This window comes from Vigna radiata, chromosome 9 (genome assembly GCF_000741045.1).
Source record: "Vigna radiata var. radiata cultivar VC1973A chromosome 9, Vradiata_ver6, whole genome shotgun sequence".
Taxonomy (NCBI): domain Eukaryota; kingdom Viridiplantae; phylum Streptophyta; class Magnoliopsida; order Fabales; family Fabaceae; genus Vigna; species Vigna radiata.
The window spans coordinates 10,521,191-10,526,413 of record NC_028359.1 but is presented as its reverse complement, the minus strand read 5'-3'; the positions used below and the strand labels follow the sequence as shown (position 1 = coordinate 10,526,413).

General features: G+C 32.5%; 1 pseudogene; it reads right to left on the bottom strand.

The window, feature by feature from the left end:
• Positions 1–266: 266 nt before the first annotated feature.
• LOC106773307 lies at positions 267–2,612 on the bottom strand (annotated as a pseudogene).
• Positions 2,613–5,223: the final 2,611 nt, after the last annotated feature.

Genomic DNA, 5,223 nt, shown 5'->3' with positions numbered 1-5,223 from the left:
CAGATCTAGTTAATAATTTTATTTTGTATATATCATCATCGTGTCGTTACGGATTTAGAATGTATTTTTGTTTTCATCTCTTTCAATTTATATTTCTAACACCATTGGGAATAAAATAATCATGAAGCTACTAAACCAAGTAAGTGGAAATCAATTTCGTAGTTCATAGTATAAGCATAATCACTTAGTTAGTCGAATAATAAACTCTAGATAGTTTTGAACGAGGTTGTGTGGCTATAGAAGAGAGTATGGTGCTAAAAGTTTAGAATTGTAGTTTCTATTAGATGCTTCAATAGGTGTATTTTTGTGTTCTCTCAATGAATAGCTAAAATTAGGGTGAAGATGATAAACGAAGTAAAAGCTAGAGAAGAACCTCAACTATGTTATCGTTGGCCGCTTTGAAGAATTCATGGTATGCTCCAACACCGATAAAAGAAGATCTCAAGTGCTGGTTTGAAATTCCCGATTCTGTAATATTTGCAAAATGTTCGACCAAAATATTTTTTACTTGCTTAGATAGTTGAAACTCGGTGTCACATTGTACCAAAACACTTCGAAGAATTGAAAGGCTGCTAAGCAATGGCGCAATATCATCCCAACAATTATTGATTTTCATGCACAACGAATGAATATAAGATACGGCATTCATTGTTGGCATCAGCCAGGACTGAAAGATTGAAAAGAAAAGATTGTGGCAATCTCTCAAGTCCATGTAGGGATATATATCCAATGCTTTTTGAGCTTACAATTGAAAAAGGCACTTCTTTCACAGCTTTGTTCTCAGCAATTAGAGTTATCAAGGATTCCATCTTCACTATATCATTTTCCATTAAGTCAATCTTCGAACAACCAGAGAGAATGAGAGTTCTTAAAGATTTCAACTCATATATTCCTGTGGGGAGATTGCTTAGATTTGTACAGTCCTTCAAATTTAGCAGTAAAAGATTGTAGAGACATATGATAGATTGGTGTACTTGGCGCAATCTCGGACAATCTTTGAGAATGAGTTGTTCAAGACTTGGTAGTCCGGAAAAGTCAGGAGTTTTTCTTAAATACTTTGAATGACTAAGATTAAGGACTTTTAGCCACCTTAAAACCTACACCAAGATAGTTTTTTTTTTTTTTTTTTGATAAAAATTAGATAAGAAATGAAAAAAAAAAACAATAGTAGGTTACTATTTTATTTTAGTCAAGCTCTGTCTTTTAATAGAAAATGGAAAGAAATTAAAACCTGGGGTTTTTTCCAGACGAGTCGAAGAAGACTGTGTTTTAAATCAATCGCTATTGCATCATGCACATAAAAATTGCAATGTAGGTATTCTGACGGAAACCCATGCAAAATCATCCATCTCAGTTTCTCTGAACGGTATTCAGAATTAGCAGACAGTTTTACTCCATTCGGTTTCGGAAGAAACGACTTATTGTCATTTGTCCCCTGTGATGAAAAGAGCAAAGAAAAATAAATTCATTGCACAGGAGGAGAAAGCAAACACTTTCAGAAAAGTTTCAAACCACATGTAAAGAATGTTCTTACATGTTTTTCTTCTTTATCAAACCACAGACGCCTGTTCTTTCCATGTTCCTTTACAGAAATTTCACGAATAATTGTTGTTCCCATTTCTTGTAGCAAAGTGTGCATTCCTAATTTGTTGTTCTTGTTAATTTTTATTAGGTTACGCTCCATAAGAAGTCTTATTCCAATATCAGTATCTACCCCACAGCCATTTAGGATTTTCGTCGCATAAGCTTTGCCCTTACCAACAAAGAAACAGCATATATCAAGGAATAAATCTTTTTGGATTTGATTGCGTCCACATATCTCTATTATACAAACTTCTGTGGATTTACTTTTGATAATTCGAATCACATTTTCCACGCGGGAACGTAGTCCAACAGGAAATTTAGTAGCAGGCAAGATTGGTAAATTAAGAAGGCTCTTACAAATTTTGTCCACTAGTTCAGCATCACTCCTTCAAGTTCAATAACAGTTATAGAAGAAGTCATCTGTTAAAAAAATTAAATCTCACATTTTAAAAGATGCTTGAGTGTGTGATTTACCTGTGATTTCTCTCATCCCATCCAAAGAAATTTGCTGCTTTTGTGAGTGCTTGGCTCCACCGGAACATACCATGCTCCAGTTGTTGTGCTGAGAATGTTTGGTGTGCAGTTTCTTTGAACGCTTTTCCAAAATCACCCTTTTGAAGACGTACATCAGATGGCTCAACTTCGTAATATATAGGCAGAACATGTCGGGAATAAGTTTGGTGCCATCGAATGATTTCTTGAAGTTGATGAAGACACCAAGCAGATTGAGCAAAGGTTTTGGTGAAGACAACAATTGCTACCTGATAGAGATCGAGAACAGCTTCTTCGATGTGCATTTCCTTCACTGCGTTCTCCTCGTGAAGGAAAGTGTTGAAGCCAACAGCGGAGAGGGCAGAATCAAGATGAGAAACAAATTTCTTGCAGATGTCGTCTCCAGTAAAGTTGATGAGCACATCGTACCTCCGTTGGAGTTTGGATGATGCAGACGTGAATTCCATGGTAGAAATGGATGAGTTCATCAACTGTTAGAAGAAGAGAATGCGCGTAAAGATTAATGCAGAACCTTTCTTTTTTCAGTCGCGTGAAGACATTACAGAACTTTTTTAATTCCGCGATTTAAGAATTAAACTAACACCCACTTTCAACCATAACAACAAAATATTACACTAATAATTATGAAATTTTATTCTAATTAAATTATGTTCTTTTAAAATTACATATTATCTTTGCTATTCTTTTTTTCTAAAACCATTACATCGTGTCTCTTTTTATAATATATATCCACATACCCTTTTTTTAAGTTTTAAAACCAGAAGAATTGCGTTCTCTTTTCACATTACACATATCTCTAAAAGGTATATTTAGAAAAAATGTCATTGTAATTTTATATAATGACTTTGAATTCTAGTTTTCTGGTATAGTATGTCAAAACTCATCGAAAACATCAACTTTGTGTTTGTTTATGTCGCAACGGGAGGGAGACAATGAAACTTTTTATAAAATAATAAAGGACAATGATACTTGACAACACTTTTTAACAACTTTTTTTACAACGGGACACGTGTCATCATTTTATTGGTCTATTTGAATTTATGTTTAAAAAATATTTAAAATAGACTAATCACAAACTGCCACGTATGCGTTGTCAAAAAAGTTGTTAAAAAAGTGTTGTTAAAATAAGTTTTTCCAATAATAAATAGTTTGAAAATCATAACTCCCCTTCTTTTCGTTATTCTGCCCTTCTTAAAACAGAATAAAAGCATTCAAGAAAGAATGACGGTAGGTATGATTGCCATAAAAGTTTATTTTAATTTTATTAAACGGAAGTTGCAGAATTATTGAGGGAAAGTTTCATGTATATATAAACCGTGATTGATGGAGACAAAAACTTTTTTTTTTTTTTTTTATTTAGAATGGAGGACGAGAGTAAGTCATCATGTGACCGGTTGATAGTATTTTGTTACTATTATTTGATTCACGGGTTATAATGCATTAAAAATTATATTTTTTTATTTTTACTTTTATTATTTTGACAAAAATTCAAATCATAACAAGATTAAAATTAAAAATAAATAAAATATCAATCCTGTTAAAAATAAAAGAAAACGACACAAAATAGGCTAACAAACGTACAAAATAAATTAAAATTAAAATAAGAGAAATAAAATAAAAGTTTAGAAGAAAATTATTAAACAAAACATGAAATAAGTTAGTGATCAAACATTTTTTTTTATCATTTTTATTATTCCAGACAAAATTGGACGTTGACAGTTTATGCTTGGTGATGCGGAGTTGAAGAGATTGATTCTTGAACAAGGACACCAGAGTCGTTTTAGCATGTCTCCTGGCATGACTAAAATGTATCAAGACTTGAAGAAGTCTTTCTGGTGGTGTGGGATGAAAGGAGATGTAACACGGATTATTTCTTTTTGTTTGACCTGTTAAAGAGTTAAGGTGAAACATCGACCACCTAGTGGTTTGTTGCAATAGTTGGAGGTTCCTGAATAGAAATGGGATAGTATAGTCATGGACTTTGTTAGTCATTTATCACAAACAGTTAGAGGTCACGATGCCATTTGGGTTATAGTGGATGTTGGAACAATTTTCCAATAACTTAGGGAAACAAGATGAACAACAATGTAGACTTGATATAATCTTCTAGGCGTGAGTACACACTTTCCTAAAAGCAATATTTCGTCCCTTATAAGAGTGNAGNNGATCACGAAATCCGCTTTTGAGATACAAAGAAGAACAACAACNATGATACTCACTCTTAGTATTACCNTTTAAANAAGAATATGATTCTNAAGAATTGATTTGTGTGTTAAGAGAATGACTGAATAAATTCCAGTGGAGCANAGGATCCCTTTATATAGATGTTGATNAGGCATCAATCCAAGAGATACCAGATTCTGATTAGTTACATTTCTTCATGAAATATTGTAAGTTTTCATGAATAACAACTCTTCATGAATAATTGTAATTCTTCATGAATGGTAACTCTTCATGAATGCTTGTAACTTTTCATCAATGATAACTCCTCATTAATAATTGTAACTCTTCATGAATGGTAATTTTTCATGAATAATTGTAACTCTTCAAGAATCTAAAAATTGTCTCTAATACTCTTAAATTCCAACAATCCTCCGCCATTTGAGAGTATTGTATAATTACGTAACACAAAATTCAATTTAATAATTGCAATCTTACACATAAATGAAAGTGTACATAGACTTGAACTTTCACTTAGTAGAATACACATTTCAGGAATTCGTATTTTATTGGTGTCACAACGATTGAACCAACATAATACATAATGAATTCTTGAAGATACTCTACATATAAGATAAATTACATATTCTTGTTATACCTGACACAATAGGGCCATGCGTCCATATCTATTCATAAGTGCATCAAAGTCATGCCCCCTTGACTTCTTGAAGCGACCAAACTTCGCACTTACATAGGTTGATTTCTTAGGTAAACATGTTCCTGCGACAAAACATAAATTCAAAGAAATCAATTAAGAATTAGTCAACCTCCTAAGCATCACAGATCTAAAGCACTCTTGAAATAATTATATGTGCTTTCAATCATCAAATAAGAGATTTAATCTTATTGAACTTAAGACTCAATGTCATATTAAGCGTTAAGTTAAGATTCCCTTACTTGTGATTA